We start from the raw sequence: 19,184 nt of genomic DNA on the forward strand, positions 1-19,184 counted from the left end.
GACCAAGGTTGTATTTGGAGGTGTTTTCACAAATCATTTATTTATTAACTGTGAAATGTTAAGGGAAATACACAACTAGGCACAGAACTGTTTGTGGATGTCACCTTCCATACTCTAACAGAGAAAATAGAACCTCAAGAAGTTCACCAAGGGCATGTATGAAGAAAAACTTTCATCCTGCATAACATGACCTTGTCAAGGTATTTCACACACATCCACACTCAGGTATTACTGAGAAACTTTTATTGTTTTTTTATTAAAGCTTTTCAGCCTTTGTGGACTTCTGTTTTTACTTAATTACTGAGAAACTGTCTCAAGTTGGCATAAACACCTATGTCATCAAGTGGGTAAACAAATGACACATAATGTCAAACTATATAAAGTGAACTCTAGCTAGAATCTACTGACCAGGTCAGTACCTCAGAATTCTGTACTAGAACCTTTCCTGTTCATTATGTAAGTCTCAGAAGTCAAGACTAGCGTACACATCCTTTATCTAACCCGCATTGTAAAGGACTACAAACGGTGGGCGATCATTGAATCCAAAACTTGTTCTGGTATAACGCAGACAGTATTAACATAAACAATCGATTATTGTTAGAGCCATGGAGACACAGTAGATGAACAAAAATCATGTTTGGAGATTAGTTTCTTTACAAAAGCAAATACACAATCTAATTTCTGTATGACAGCACACCCATATGGGCAGACCAAGTGGCATGTAATCTGTGTGCTCAGGTAGATAGTATGCAGAACTTTGACCAGCATGTGCCCACAGTGGTGACTAATCCCTTACATGCAGAACAGCTCTTGAGCATGTGGAGGGCATCCACATCACAGGGCATTATAGTCCCATTGTTCTCAGCCCTCATCACAATAATGGAGCGCAATGCATTTTTTTGCATGTACCTCCCAACACATTTTCCAGGGATGATTTACTCAAGTGTATCACTTTTGTCACAGTGAGCTTCCACACATCTTATTGGCCATACCTAATTATTCTTTTTGATGCATAACCATTAGGAGTTGAAAGTGCAGAACTCCCTTTGAGGTGTTATACAAGATACATGTGTGCTATGTGTTTCTCTGATGTACCCAGTAAATACATAGCTCATTGACAACACTGATGGCATGGGTTACATTTGTGCAGAGTGAATTGTAACATATATATGCCGTGCAAACCTGTCAACTAGCCAGGATTGCTTGTAATTTAAACTATAGCTATAACAGTGTCCCTCTTAACACCTCTGAAAGATGTTGATTTTTGAGGAAGGTGTGCTTGATTCCCCTTAGAGATTACTGAAAATCATGACAGTTGTATAAGTGTGTTCATGCAAACATGTATAATAACTCACAATCACATATTTTATGTCAGTGACACAGATTAAGGGTGGTATTATTCTGATGTTGTCCATGATTGTGTGTGCTTCTGTCTACTGTTGTCCATGAGCCTGTTGCTATGTTTCCCACTTTTTATTTATTTATTATTTATTTTACATTTGTTAACCGGGCTAGTCTGGCTGAATACATGTCCGTTTTCAGCAGAGGCCCGAGGAGAAAAGCTCCACTATCATACTATAATTTTACAGTTTAAAAAGAAATCACTAATCAAAAAAACAATCAAACAATAAAACAATCAAACAATGACTAAAAAAAGCAAAGTACAATTGAATATCTGAGCCCACTGCTGTCTATACTTCTGATACACTATTTTAGCAATCATGTTAGATGGGTCAGATAGATAAAGCTGCTGTATGTAGATGATGAAGCTTCTAAACAGGAAGTTCAGCAAATGATAAGATGCAAAACTGAAGTCATATGGGATGAAACTTAGTGCAGACAAGATATGTAGTTATCATAACAGCAAATTGTGAAATCAGAAGAAGTTGAAAACTGAGACAGAAGAAAAATAATGGAACAGGCTAACAGCTTTAAGCATCTGGATTGGGGGGCAAGTTTGAAAGAGGAAGTCAAAGAGAGAATTAGAGATGCTGCAGCCAACTGGCACAGAGTGCAAAGATAATAGTTTGATAGAAGAATACCAAAAATGCTGAAAAGCAAGATGTACAAAACAGTTGTACAATCAGTACTTCTGTAATACACATAAATCTGATCATTGAAGGCAGAGATATCATGGAAGGTAGAGTTGATGGAGATGAAGTGCCTGAAATATTACAATGCACTCTGTGGGGTGGCTGAAGAAATGACAACATTAGAATAGAAGCAAAAGTAACTATCATTGGAGAAAGTCAAAAGAGAACAGATTACAGTGTTTCAGTCATTGCACAGAAAAGCAGAAGATGATTTAGTGGAAAAGATTTAAAAGAGGCAAGACAAAGGCTGCAAGAAATGAGAACATCTAGCCCCGAGATGAATGGATTGCATTACAGAAGACCTGCAAATGGCAGGCAAAACTGTTGAAGAGGATTGTAGAGTGACATTGTGTAGAGAGTGCTGGTGATATTTGATCTGTCACTTTGACTCCATATAGAAAAAATGGAGAACATAAGTTATTGTTGATGATGATTATAATAATGATGATGAAAGATTTTTGTATATATTTTGAAATAAATTCAAATACTCAGAGTGTACATGCAAAAGTTTCTACTAAGAGCACAAATTTGAAAAGCTTATCATCCCTTATTTGCATTAAATCTCCTTTACTCCAAGATTTTGAAATATTTATTTTCAAATGAGGAAAATAGCTGTTGTGTAGCACTATGCTTTTCACCAAATACCATTTTAAAAATTCCAACCTATATCTTTTCTTGACTTGCTTTTTCTTAAACTGAATCTAGCAAATATATACACTTTTCTGACATCATCTTTCATTCTCTTGTAAAACGTATTTTAGTAGTCATCTTCTTAAACCAGTTCACAAATAAATAACTATGCTTCCATGCAACAATTAAGATAAGATAAAAAATGAAAATGATTAGTAAACACTTTTTGCACTAGGCTGTATATTTTATAAAACATTGCACTAGGCTGTATATTTTATAAAACATAATTTGATCCCTGAGCTCAACAATTCTCAACCATAAAGGGGTTTGCCTTTGTGTTAGCTCTTTTGCCATTATTAATAATAGCAAAAGACTACTTACAGGGTACATTTTGTCAAATGTATACTTTGCATGCATGACTTTTTTGTAGTTGTATTCTTTGGCACTACACATGCATTTTCCACTCTGTGTTTGAAAAAACATCTTCATCCACATTTGATGGTACAAAATTGTACTCTGTTGTTCTCAAATTAAAACTTAAACTTTTGACTTTTTCTTTATTAAATACTATGCACTGACTTTAATGAAATAGCTTTAGCTTAGATTTATTAATAGGTCTATGTGTATTATTTAGCTGATAAGTCAGTCTTTAAGCACTCAGAGATAAGGTAACCCGATCATTAGTATGGGCAATAATTTAAGAATTTAACTTTCCTGTTCAACTTACATTTTATGAAAGTGAAATATTTTTATTATTACTTTATTATTATATATTTCAAACAACCAGAGGCTAGTGTACAACTTTATTTAATCCTTTCTATAATGCTAAGGGCTTTATCATGATAATGTTTCCCAAATATGCAAACAGTAGCCTTATTATCCTTATATGGATTTCTGTACTTACATCGGTTAATTCTTTTAGGGAATCTGTTTGCTCCATTATTCACCATAATGCATTTCTGGTTAAATTATCAAATGCACCTTCTAAATTCAGAATAATTCACATTTTCTAATTCTTATATATTTTTCTATTAGATATTTTAATTAATAGTATACATGCAAATTCAATATTTTCTTAATGAATGAAAATTCCAAATTGAACAAGACCATCCTAAATAGTGATTTCTATAATTCCTGTAATATATCCATGGGCAATTCTCAAGTATACATCTCATAGTAAAGTCAGTTGCCACATATCTGGATGTATTTTGTCATTTTTATATAGAGGCAACAATTCCTCCTTCACAGTTCTTAGGAATTTTTTTTTTGCTCAATGAATTTCTTGAAAAGGAAGGATAGAATTTCTCCCCAATTTTCTTTGTTTAATTTATACATCTTGGTGAACAAGCTACCTAACTCTTGTGCTTTCTCATTTTTCAATTTACTCATAAGCGTTATTATCTTGTTTTCATTAAAATACTTTAATGAATATTTACCATCTCTGTTTTCTGCTTCTCATTTTCATGAGTGTCCTGACTAAAACTTTTTTCTGTAATAATTTAGCCACTCTGTTACTGATTTGGTAGTCCCAACTTTTTGACCTTTTGTGAGATTCTAATGCTGCTGATTGCCATATGGGAGGTTGGCATAATATATGGGAGGTTAATATAATATATGGGAGGTTGGCAAAATGGTTAAGGTGTTTACTGTACAGACACAAGGTGCAGGGATTAATTTTTACAGGGATGAATTGGCTAGGTATAAAATGACCCACAAAGTCACTTAGGTTAATACGAATCTATGAATCTATGTTTTTATTTTCGGGCCTGTATTAGAATACCGAACATTCAAAATATCGATTGTTCTAATAGCAAACCCTACCAATCGAAAATACCAAACATCGAACATTCAGAACAGCAAATTTCTTCCTAGGGAAACAATTTGCTGTTCCAAAACACATACACACAACACAAGCACACCAAACAAACAGCAATCCACACACATACACCTAAAATCTTACACCTAACCCTACACTAAACTATACACACACCACTAACTATCCACTTACCTAAACCTAAACCCTAACCCTAAGGTCAGTCACTATCGCACACTCATCTCACCTGCACCCTAACCCTAACTCACCTAACCTGCCCTAACCCTCATGTCCACACAATCACACACATACCTAACCCGCACCCTAACCCTAACTCACCTAACCCGCAATAACCCTCGTGTGCACACAATCGCACACATATAACCCGCACTCAATCGCACACTTACCTGAACCCGACCTGTAGCTTTTCAACAGAGCACTGAAAATCGAAAGCAACAGAAACAGACAACCAAATTCTTTCCCTAGGAAATAATTAGTTTTTCTGCTTCTTTGATATTTTCAGCATTCTGAAAATGGGTCAATATTAGAGCACTCGACATTTTAAATGTTCAGTGTTCTAATATAGACCCTTTATTTTCTATTATATACTGTCTTTGATTCCAGTTAAATTTAATATATGTTCACTTTCTCCTTATAAATATACTATATAGCTTTTTTATATCCTTAGTGATCTTCAACATTTCCCTTTCACTGGGATTTAGCCATCTTCTGAAGCTATTTAGATTTTTTTCAGTTTACTGTACTCTTTACCAAAATGAACCATTCAATTTCTTTTTAATTTCATGCTATTTTTGGTTTGTTTTCCTTCTGTCTTTTATTACATTTTGTCTTTTCTAATATTTTTAGCTTGATCAAAATGCTGATTATTGCAAATTATATTATGTCTGTCATTTTTTTCATTTCAACTCCAGTAATATGCCTCTTGAGAACTATTGACATAGCATGATAAACGTTTCTGTATATTGTTGACTTCTTAAGATGTGGGTTGTAGTGGAGCAGCTCAGCATTCTACATTGTTCTCATTCGACAATCACAATGACATTTGCATTGCAATATGGCACACCTACCATTATTAAATACTCTGTGACAGACATCAATATGAATTCACACTGATTACATGGGGACATAAGTCTTGTTTCATCCACATGTTGTAATGCTGTGATATACACAAAAATATCACATCTTCTGATTCAGCTGCAACCTTGTGGAATTCATTGCATGTGCAATTGTGTTGCTACTCCTAAGGATTATTGAGGTGGTCCCCAGTAGCATTGTGTAACTGTCAGCATTTGTGTCAGTAAATGTTCTGCATGAGCCATGACAAGCTCATTTGTAATGTGTCCATATATGGCATCAGGCTGCTCACACACAGCTTTCACATTAAACACATATAGGCAGATGTTATGCAACTGATGTAATTACATGACATTGGTACAGTTGTATGACTGTGTGAATAGTACCAGTGTGTGGCATGTGATACTTGACCAAGGTTGTATTTGGAGGTGTTTTCACAAATCATTTATTTATTAACTGTGAAATGTTAAGGGGAATACACAACTAGGCACAGAACTGTTTGTGGATGTCACCTTCCATACTCTAACAGAGAAAATCGAACCTCAAGAAGTTCACCAAGGGCATGTATGAAGAAAAACTTTCATCCTGCATAACATGACCTTGTCAAGGTATTTCACACACATCCACACTCAGGTATTACTGAGAAACTTTTATTGTTTTTTTATTAAAGCTTTTCATCCTTTGTGGACTTCTGTTTTTACTTAATTACTGAGAAACTGTCTCAAGTTGGCATAAACACCTATGTCATCAAGTGGGTAAACAAATGACACATAATGTCAAACTATATAAAGTGAACTCTAGCTAGAATCTACTGACCAGGTCAGTACCTCAGAATTCTGTACTAGAACCTTTCCTGTTCATTATGTAAGTCTCAGAAGTCAAGACTAGCGTACACATCCTTTATCTAACCCGCATTGTAAAGGACTACAAATGGTGGGCGATCATTGAATCCAAAACTTGTTCTGGTATAACGCAGACAGTATTAACATAAACAATCGATTATTGTTAGAGCCATGGAGACACAGTAGATGAACAAAAATCATGTTTGGAGATTAGTTTCTTTACAAAAGCAAATACACAATCTAATTTCTGTATGACAGCACAACCATATGGGCAGACCAAGTGGCATGTAATCTGTGTGCTCAGGTAGATAGTATGCAGAACTTTGACCAGCATGTGCCCACAGTGGTGACTAATCCCTTACATGTAGAACAGCTCTTGAGCATGTGGAGGGCATCCACATCACAGGGCATTATAGTCCCATTGTTCTCAGCCCTCATCACAATAATGGAGCGCAATGCATGTTTTTGCATGTACCTCCCAACACATTTTCCAGGGATGATTTACTCAAGTGTATCACTTTTGTCACAGTGAGCTTCCACACATCTTATTGGCCATACCTAATTATTCTTTTTGATGCATAACCATTAGGAGTTGAAAGTGCAGAACTCCCTTCGAGGTGTTATACAAGATACATGTGTGCTATGTGTTTCTCTGATGTACCCAGTAAATACATAGCTCATTGACAACACTGATGGCATGGGTTACATTTGTGCAGAGTGAATTGTAACATATATATGCCGTGCAAACCTGTCAACTAGCCAGGATTGCTTGTAATTTAAACTATAGCTATAACAGTGTCCCTCTTAACACCTCTGAAAGATGTTGATTTTTGAGGAAGGTGTGCTTGATTCCCCTTAGAGATTACTGAAAATCATGACAGTTGTATAAGTGTGTTCATGCAAACATGTATAATAACTCACAATCACATATTTTATGTCAGTGACACAGATTAAGGGTGGTATTATTCTGATGTTGTCCATGATTGTGTGTGCTTCTGTCTACTGTTGTCCATGAGCCTGTTGCTATGTTTCCCACTTGGTTGAGACCTATGCTGACATTCCATTCCATATTCAAGCAACTCATTTTGCATATCTTTACAATATGCACCTACCCCTATTATATACCATCCTTGCTAAAAGTCCTCTCTGGTGAGCATATCAGGGTGCTTATATCACAACCAATCATCTCCACTGAGATGTGACCTTGTGTGACAGTCACATAACATACAAAACTATGTGATGATATGACTATACCCAAACAGCAGGTGTAAACAGCAGTACTTACTATATCATGGACATATGTGACTCCTGTTCATGCTACAACTGTCTTGTCTTTGTGGTGTACATACATTGACATGCCCTTATCTGCTGTATATTACCATGTTTTACTTGTCCTCTTCACTGTCTTCATTCCTACCATTTATGTGTGTATGTGTGGCCCTTTCAATACACACACTTCCCCAGAATAATTATTTATAATGCAGTCTATGCACCGCTGATGATCACCACCAAAACTTTATTTCAGTATTCCCAAAACAGGTTTGCACAGTATTCTGCACTGGCGACACTTTCATATAATGTGTTAGAACTTTATGCATAACCTTATGTTAAATCCAGGTAGCCATTGTGGCTGTCCGTACAATCATGCAGAACTAGTTTGTCAGTAAGTAAACATGTTTGCATATCTGCAGGTGTTTGTGCTGTTTGCACAGCTTCCTGGCCAGCAACACTGTTGCTGGCCATGAAATCTCCTGCGTATTCACGTAAGCATGATGCGCGGAATGCATATGCAATTAGAACTGCTGCTCATCATGACAACACATAAACCCTGTGAAGACTTTATGCTAAGCCTACACAGAGTTTATTGAATCCCCAGGTTCCTGTTTTTCTAGTTCAGTGTACTTCAAGTGTATGTTTTGTCTTCACATTCCCATTGGATATGACACTTCACAAATTTTCTCATGGCACACAGAGTCATTTAGTCAAATTTTAAGTTGCCAGAAACATATTCACTTATTATACTCATTGTCTCCAACATTACTTCTGACATAAGCAAATATAAATTGGCCTTGCTGATTATATGGACACCATAAGGCTGCTGCAACCCTTGCTTCTTAATATAACACAATACAGTGCAGTACAGACACTACAGATAAACAACAATTTAAAACTGATAAATAAAGTAGACAAACAGATAAATGGAGAATAGTACAGTACAATGTAGTGCTGTACAGACACTCTAGATGATGAAGTCAAAAATTGGTTGACTAAGGTGGTTATCTGAGCACAATAAAACTATTGCAGACTTTAATGGTCAATACAGCATGATATGATGCAATAAAATAATGTAAATAATCAAATAATACCATTCAAAACAGTGCATTACAAACACAGAAGATGAAATTATAGTTTTATATGGCTGGTATGTAGAATAACAAATATCAAATATCAACTAGCTATAATGATGATATGGCCACAATTAAACCACTGCAGCAATAAATTCTCGGTATAGTACAATACAGTATCTGTTGTTAAATGGATAACATTATATGACATTATAATATTTAATGTTAATAAATTCATGTCATTCAATGACTGCACTAGAATGTTTCTATAATTTCTAAACTGCTCATATTAGCCTTGGACTGCAAGTAACATACATACAACTATACCAGCACCGCTGGCAAATTATATGAATGTGATGAGTTTGTTGTACAGGAGGAAAAGAAAATCCAATCTTGCTAGTAATAATTACCAAAGCATTGAATGTTTCAGCAAAAAAGCTATTGCATTAAAATGCTAAGAATGAAAATTAACTACATCAAGCACAGAATTCATTCTTCCTAATTGTAATCTTGTTTTATTATTTGTAACAAAAATCCTTTAAGTGGGAGAGGTCACTTGTTAGCTTTTTATATCGACTACTAAACACGTATATATATATATATATATATATATATATATATATATATATATATATATATATTCACTTTAGAACATTGAAAGTCCATAACATTGAAATTCAAAACATTGAGACTAAAATCTTGAAAATCCAAAACAGTGAAAATTCATACCACTGAATCCCATAACACTGAAAACACAGAGGAAATCAGCATGAACTATATCCCAGCACAGATACATACAGAAACAAATAAAAAACATACCATATTAAACAACATCAACTGTAGGCGGGGGGGGCAAGCCTCCCAGCACAGATACATACAGAAACAAATAAAAAACATACCATATTACACAACGTCAACTGTAAGCAGGGGGGCAAGCCTCCCTGCACCCCCAAACCCCTTGCTACTTAAATGTATCAACTCCAAGATCACACTATGCTACACTAAGATGTGTTTATATTGTAGTATAGCAAGTAAGAAGGGAACATGACTGAGGATACCTATGAAACTCTAGTAAGTATCAGAGAGATATATAGTAATGTATAATGTTTTAACAGTGAAGTAGTGTTTCTAAGAGAAGATTGAAGATAGTTTTTTACAATTTAAACAGGCAGTCATGAAGCGTGGAATGGTATGTTTGCTGTTTTGTTCTGTGTAGAACGATCTTGGAGTTGATATATTTAAGTAGCAGGGGGTGGGGGGCATATGGGGACACTGGTTTGTTCAAGGCAGGCTTGATCAGAAATGCGTTGCATTTACTAAATGTGTATTCATTTAAATAATGTAGTTGGGGGATCTGTTCTACACTAGCCATGCATTTGCATGTGTTTCATTCACCTACTCTTCTTTTGTACAGGTGCACTTTCTGTTTCCTGCAAGAATCAGATGACAGTGAGAAAAGGGAGTTTTTTCATTTTCTCTAGTCTTGTATAATCTCAGAGTCAGTATGTATAAAACTGCATGAAAGAAGGTTGTGTCTCCTGGTAAAACACTGACTTTTGTCTGCTTTTTATGTTTTCAAATGACTCCTTTGGTTTCATTAATTTGTGTAGAGGGAATACTACTGACAATTTAGATGCAGTTTCATTAAGTGCTCATGTACACAATATCCTGCAAGCTACGTAACTTTTATAACTTTTGCTCACTAATTCGATGCCTCTGTTATCCTTCCATATTTCCTTTTAATAAAAATTTGTAACACTACACAACACACAAACACACTTGCACACACACATACACACACTCACACACACATACACGTATAATATGCATACACACTTTCCTCAAAATAAACAACTATAAACAAATATGTAATACTGTCCTTTATATCCTGCCTGGCAACATACAACTATACTGGAAGATATCCTACATTACAAACAAAGGTATGGCATCTAGGTCCAAGGAAGTCATTATTCCACTGTATTCAGCATTCATAAGACCTATCACTGAGTAAAATGCCCCCTTTGGTATGTGCCTAACTAGGCATATCCAGCAGTTGGAATGTTCACAGAAGTTCCTCGCTAAAAGAATACAGGGCATAAATAAAATGTCCTATGCAGACTGCCTCAAGGCCCTATCCCTGTATTCTTTCTCATACAGTCTGTTGAGGGGAGATCTATGCCCGGCATACAGGACATTGTCAGATCCCACTCTGATGGACCTCCTGCATATCCACAAAACAACCACCACCAGAATTACCTGTTCTAAAGACTGAAACCTTGCCTGTGATATAAATAGGACCTGCTGGAGAGATGGATATGTATCCCACAGAGTACCCCATCTCTGGAACAGGCTCTCCATCCATGTGAAGCAGAGTTCCTCCATAATGCAATTCAAGTATAAGTTGCCCAATTATATGAGGAACAGGAAATTCATCCCTGATTTGGCACCTATGTCTCTAATGGATACAGCAACCTGTAAATGGTTCAAATCCCAGGTCTTTGCTTGTAAATGTTTCATCTCCCAAGCCCCTGCTTACACTTATCAAGGGTCCCAGAACTTGTCAGATATTTGCGATGGATGGCTATGCTTAAAAAGGCCCTTGTGGTTGTCATCCTAGTAAATACCTATGAACCTATAAGAAAAAAATGTTACTATGTGATGTGAATGTCAGTTGGGTGGACAAACTCTAACTCCATTACATCTAGCATGAATGTATATGGTTTCACACAACTAAGTAATATCCCCACACATTATAGCAAGACATTAAATTCTCTGTTAGACTGGCTCCTAGTATCAGACCCTAACAAATACTTCACCACAGGTACAATGTCAGACTCTCTCAGTGATCATCTCCCAATCTAAATTACTAGACTTCTCACACTCCCAGTAAAACAGCATAGTTATAAAATGACATGTGACCCATCCACGTTTAACCCAGAAATGTTCATTACTACACTATCTATTAAGTGGAACTTCCTAAAAAGCCTACCCTTAATGATGCTGTAATCAAATTCAATACAACTTTCCTAAATAGTTTTGCACCGAAGGAAGAGACTGAAAACAAATAATGCAATTTGATTATCCAAAAAGGGTAGAATGCTAATGCAGATAGAGAAAAATCATGGAAAGAATTAAAACACCTCAGTATTTTAAAAACTTCAGAATGCTTTCCAATCATACTAAAAGCAAATAAATGAAGGCAAAAAGCTATACTATAACAACTTGTAGAATAATACTAAACACAACCCTAAAAGAAATTCTGGACATGCATTAAAGAAATCTTATATTCTAGTCAAAACTTCAGTCCAAACCTCTCTCCAAATAAATCATCACTCAAAACTGCAATACAGTTCAACTCTTATTTTACAGATAGTATAGCATCTCTAACCAAGGATTCTTTGACATCTAATCCCAACCCTGCCCAACAGCCACATATCACCATAGCCACTTTCACCTTCAAACCTGTGCCCACATCCTGTATAAAACTACTTTTAAACAAACTTAAACTATCCTCTTCTTCAGCTAATGATATTCCAAACAAGTACCTAAAAATAGTAGCCAATATAATTGCCCCCCCTGTCTCAATCCTTATAAATAAGTCAATACAGGAATCCCACATTCCCTCATGCTGGAAAAGAATCATACATTATTCCTCAGCACAAAGGCGGAAATTCAGCAGACATTAATAACTTTAGACCTATAGCAATCCTATGTCCCCTCACCAAAATACTTGAAAAATGTATTAAAAAAATTGCTAGACTATCTCCTGCTGGAAGAACTCCTATCCCCTACGCAACATGGCCTAACACTGCCCTTCCAATCTATATATCTACTGTCAATAAAGCTGGACATAATGGCAAACTAGTCTCTTCTTTATTTCTAAACTTGTCTAAAGCTTTTGACACAGTTTGTCACAACAAACTTCGACTTCAAATGTCCTTACTAGGTCTCTCAGACCTTTTCATGGTTCAAAAGCTACCTGTCTAATAGCTATCCATCTCTCCTTACTTTCTTGGTCCCCTCCTCTTTAGCATTCTCACAACACCTTCTATACTTCCACACAAAAGGCCACCCTAATACAATACGCAGATGATTCCACTCTCATTTGCACATATGACAATATGGCAAACCTTCAGAAAACTACTCATAAAGCTTTAACCGCCACTGAAATCTGGCTTTATAACTCATAGCTCGAGCTCAACCCAAAAAAGACCAAACTAATACTTTTTCCACAAATCCCTCTCTCATGAAAAAAACTAAATGTGAAGTCCTCTTTCTTAATAATACAACCATTTAAGTCACTTCTCATATCAAGGGATGATAGTTAATGATAATCTTACATTCGATCTGCATACACAAAATTGCATAAGAAAAACTAATCAAAAACAAGGGAAGCTTTACAGAGCCAAAGACATTCTCACCAACTAAAACAACATTTGCCTCTACATATTTCCTCCCCACTCTTCTTTATGGTACTCCAATCCTTATTAACCTCCAGTTTCCACAAATATTAAAACCTAAACAATGCTATAACAAAGTTGGTAAACATGCAGCACATGCCCCTTTCAGAACACACCACTGTATAGAACTGAAAAGCCTAGTTTGGTTAGAACTTGCACATCAACTGACGTATACACAACCTCTTACAACTGATAAAATTATTCAACATCCATCTGCCTGTCCAGCACTAAAAAAACATTTTACACAGCTATGTTCCCAATTAGTCATTGCAATCCAGTGAACAAAAATTCCTGTCTGTCTACAAACCTAATAAATCTGCTGGGTATTGTCTGTACTTGTACAAGCCTGCTAAGGCATGGACTCTTTACCTTATCCATCAGGTCTATACCCTCCCTCCCATCTTTCAAAACCACCCTGAAAGATTTCCTAGCTAAAATCTGGATTTGTTCTTGCTCAAAACCAGGATAAACTATATCCCTAAATGTGAACAAGCACCTTTTCATTCCTTATAACTTCCTGCTAATTCTCTTCCTTGACTCTGAACATACCATAAACCTGTTTTTCCCTCACTTCATATTGCAATTCCTATTTGTATTAGATTTACTTACCTTTAATTTCTCTACAAACTGTCCAAAATTTCTTTAAACAAGTGATTATCATATAACCTGTATCGATTTTTAACCAATGTTTTCATGTTATGTCTAATTTGTTATATTTATTTAAACTGCATTTGTTTTTGTTTTATTTTTGAAGATTGTAAAGTTATCGTTCTTAAAATGTTTTGTAATAATTTGGAGCTTTTCTCCCAAGGCCTTTGCTGAAAATGAGTTTCTATCCAGTTGGACTTTCCTGTTAAATAAATAAATGTTGCCTGTTCTAAGCATATATTCCCTTTTGCCTGTTGCCCTTCACAGTTAGTTTTGAAACTCAATGTAAGACCTGCTTGTACATTCAGATCTCTTTTATTATTTCCTTTGTGCCTCACCACCTGAGACATAGACTCAAACTCTCACCCTATGTATCACATTTTGCTGTACATTTATGTCTTGCTAATTTACTGATTTTTCTGTTTCACCTTTTCATCTAGTTAACATGTAGTCAAGATACCCCCAATATACTTGTCTCCTCTTTTGCTGTTAATTCTTTTAAGTATTATTTTCTATGTACCTGTTTTGCAAATGTCCTTAGTCTGTCTATCATAATTTATATTTTACTGCTCCCCATATTTGTTGGTCACCATTTCTGTGCATACTGTCCTACAGAAACAACAAAGACCCTTAGTTTGTTTGATTGGCCATTAATTGTCTGGATTCAGTGGAAGAACAGGGCTTACTAACCCTGTGTAGAGGATGTGACTGTTGTTTCTTGGACTTTCTGCCAGGAATTTGGATACAGTAGCAAGGGTAAATGCAATAAATATGCAACAAAAATATAGACAGTGTATCCAATAAGCTAAGATGCTTTTGGAGAAAGAAACTAGACAACCTTTTGGTAACCCGTATGGTCACAGGGAGAAGATGCAAAGCTAAAAAATACAACCAAAATAAAATAAAATAGAATAAGCAACCAAAAAAAAACATTGATCAGTAACAAAGGTTTTAATAACAATCTTAACGCTTGAGCCAAAAGCCTCCAAGAGAGAAAAACGTCATACAAAACAGCACTATATATACATACACACAGCCCCCAATTAACAAATTAAAGACATATTAAATAAGCAGCCAATTAGGCTGTAAAATGTATTACTTCATTTAAAGCAACACCTTCAAATTGTATTCTAAGTTCAATCCTAAAGGAGACAAAGTTCCAAATTTTAAAATGTATATACTTTCCTTGTAATGTGACTCCTTTTTCAAATCAAAACTGTCGCTGCTTACAATTTGTTCTAAAATAGTACATTTTAAGCAAATATACCCCCCCATGACAAGACATATAATGAGCTGCTACAGGGCTATCTACCTTCTTACATTTTATGTCTCTAATATGTTCCTAGAGTCTAACTTTAAATGCACACTTAGTTTCTCCAATATAAAAAAGCTCTAAATAAAAAATGTCACCTTAAGCCTATTAAATGGAGTACAAAGAATTATTGGCTTGTTATGGATGCAAAGAATTTGTATACAAATATCAGTCATTCTTTTGGTATACAGGCAGTATATCATTTTTTGGGTGATAACCCAATGGCTATTTATATTATTGAATTATTACATTTTTGTTTAACACCTAATTTTTTTGAATTTAATGGTTATTTATTTCATCAACTTAAAGGAAGGGCAATGGGAGCACCTTTTGCTCCCATGTATGATAACCTCTTTTTGAAGTTAGACATCTGTATCGATTGCATTTCTTTAAGAAATATGTTGTTAAATACTTTAGATTTATTGAAGATCTTATTTTTTTGTGTTCAGATTGGTATATGTTTGTACAATAATTTGTAAATGATGTACAAAAGGATGACTTGGGTATTAGTTTTAATGGAATTAATACAGGTTCTAAGGTGACATTTTTGGATTTAGAGCTAGAAGGGGTGACAATAGATGGTATATTAACTAGAGTACACAGAACATTTCCAGATGTTAACCATATACTGGATGACAAAAGTTGTCATCCTTCTCATTTGTTGAATTCTTTACCTTATGGTGAATTTTTAAGAGTTGCTAGGCTCTGTAATACAGAAGATGTTATGGTTCAGGAACTGATACATACTTTACCTTATGGTGAATTTTTAAGAGTTGCTAGGCTCTGTAATACAGAAGATGTTATGGTTCAGGAACTGATACATACTTGTTCCTTTTTCTTAAATAAGGGTTATGATTTATCTATGTTTGAAGGAGCCCTGAAACATTTATTTGGGGTTCAACTTTGTTCTGGTTATGGAGAGAGATATGTTAATCATGACAGAATTGAGAGGCAAATTCTTCAAAGTACTTATGAAGAAGGAAAGAAAATATACTTTGGCACTACTTTTAATGGTTTATCTGATGAGATCAATGAGATAGATAAATATTATTGGAATTTCCTATTGAAGGATAAAATTCTTAAAAACATTCTACCCTTATGTCCTTCTTTATCTCTTAGGAGGGGTTGGAGTATAAAGGATATGTTAGTTCATAGTTCTTTTACTGCTCCTGATATTAATATTAGCATGCAGCCTATGTGTGTTGGTACTTTTGCTTGTGGAAAGTGTTCTGTTTGTAGATATATAGTTCAGTCTTTTAGTCAGATAAATGGTGTAGGATATATGTCCAAACAACACCTTACATGCTTAAGTGAAGGGGATATCTATGCACTTAAATGTTCCTGTGGCCTCTTTTATGTTGGAGAAACTAAGCGTGCATTTAAAGTTAGACTCCAGGAACATATTAGAGACATAAAATGTAAGAAGGTAGATAGCCCTGTAGCAGCTCATTATATGTCTTGTCATGGGGGAGGGGTTATAGTTGCTTAAAAAGTACTATTTTAGAACAAATTGTAAGCAGTGACAGTTTTGATTTGAAAAAGAAGTCACATTACAAGGAAAGTATATACATTTTAGAATTTGGAACTTTGTCTCCTTTAGGACTGAACATAGAATGTAATTGGAAGGTGCTGCTTTAAATGAAGTAATACATTTTACAACCTAATTGGCTGCTTATTTAATGTGTCTTTAATTTGTTAATTGGGGGCTGTGTGTATGTATATATAGTGCTGTTTTGTATGAAGTTTTTTTATCTCTTGAAGGCTTTTGGCCGAGGTGCTAAGATTGTTATTAAAACCTTTATCACTGACCAGTGTTTTTTTAGTTGTTTATTCTACAAGATACAAAGCTCCCTGCAGAAAACAAGCATTGTTGCTCAACTAGAATACAGAATCCCCTTCATAGCCACAACCTCTATTTCAACCCCCACACACACTCCAGAAGCACCACTGTACCAGCATCTCCAAAGCCAAGCACCTTCTAATAACCTACAAAGTTGAACTAATTCTAGAGTCTTTTCTTTTCAAACTACTTCAGCCATGTACCTTTTTACTTCTTGGTGTCAAACTCAAATAAAAATCTCCCTCAAAACCTCTGCAACTTCTTCCAACTGAGTCTCTCACTCCAGATGCCCCTCTCAAATCCAAACTGCACTGTACTGACCACTTCTTCACCATTTTTGCACCCAAAGTCTGGCAAACCTTCCTCTCACCTAAAAGCAATGTCCTCTTTCTCCAATTTCAGAGCACAACTCAAAAGTCACCCCCTTCAAAAATCTGACTACAAGTGCATTTCTGTTAAACATATCACCTAACTCCTCCTTCACCTGCATCACTTCTATTTTCATCCTCTGTTCTTACCTGCTGCTTACCTCCCATATTTATTACTAAAATTAGTACATATTTCTTTTACCCCTCTGTTAATAATATTTGTTCAGTCTTTCAGTTGTCTGCTTGACTTTGTAGCTTATGTGGTTACTCTATGTTTGCAAATCAAATATGTTATTTTTTCGTGAATTTATTCTCCTGGGCTCCACCTGAAAATGGTCTGCTGCCATCAGTGCATTACACAGATAAGCTAGCTAACTAAGTAACCAAAGCAATGGTCTGAACACTAGATTTTGGCGTTCTGAGACAGACTACACTCAGCTATAATGTTGTCTTTTTATGTCTTTATGTGATTCTTTTTAATTCTGATAACAACTGCAGTTATTCTTTAGGTTACTTGTTTTATGCTTTGGCCCTTAAATCGTTGTAAAATACAGTGCATTTTTCAGTTATTTCAGTCATTTGTACAGAGGCAAATTTTCAACTTTCAATCATTGCATTTTAAACTTCATCTTTTCTATTTAACAGTGCTTTTACTGTAAGGTTTACATTACAAAGTTAATTTCATCTGCTACTACTATTGGATTTTTGGATCATAATAAGAAATATTTCCTCTATGGTAGCACTTTAAAGGTTAATTATTTCTTGTTAATGTCTATTTCCCTTGCATTTGTCTTTGCTGTGCAAATCTGGATAACCTTTTTGGGTAAAAATAAATTATTTTTGGTTGACTCTAAAGAGAAGCTATAACACAGAGTTACTCACTGGAAGAAACCTAGCTCCATCCTAACATTAACACTATCAAGTATGTAGTTTATTTAACAGACTCATTTAAAGGGCATTTTGTTTTGAAACAAAAAAAAAGTTTTTCTAAGAAAGGGTACAAGTGAGCTTAAAGAACAAATAAAAAGTATAGTTCTGTAATGAATTTAAACATGTCAGGATGATGTTGTCCATGGAAATACAGCAATTATTTTGTAGGTTTGACATCAAAATACAAGGAACAGCAAAACCTTTCAGCTGTGTGCAATGGTGGGAGTAGAGACGGATGGTGCAAACAGAAATGATCTCTTACCATGGCAAGGAGAGAAAATACATATTGTGTCAACAGAGTTATTTCTACAACAGAAGCGTTTAGCAGCCACAACACACAAGTAACTTATGTTTACAAGCTTTTACACTGTTCATTATGGCTCTCTGTTATCTTACACATTTGGAAGCCGATGCAGTTCCATAACGGCTCACTATAATGAAGATCAATAAAGATACAATGCAGGTGTCCTATAAAGAGTGGACAGTACTCCAACTGGAAGTTTATTTATTTATTTAACATTTGTTAACCGGGAAAGTCTGACTTAGAACAAAGTGCATTTTCAGCGCAGGCCTGGGGAGAAATGCTCCAGATGCATGTCTTTGTAACATGGGAGGAAACCAGAGCACCCATGTATCTCAGATATCTGACAAAAATGAGCTTTTCTCTGCATAAGCAAAACACAAGACAGCAAAGGTATGTATAACTGCATATGGCATAGGTGATGCACCACAGTCTACCTTTTGTAGCTCTCAGTGTGATATGATTATGTTGAGTGATTGTTTTACCATCAGTACACTTTGTGTTGCA

The sequence above is a fragment of the Protopterus annectens genome, chromosome 3.part0, assembly GCF_019279795.1.
Source record: "Protopterus annectens isolate FY-2018-M chromosome 3.part0, PAN1.0, whole genome shotgun sequence".
NCBI classification, from domain to species: Eukaryota; Metazoa; Chordata; order Ceratodontiformes; family Protopteridae; genus Protopterus; species Protopterus annectens.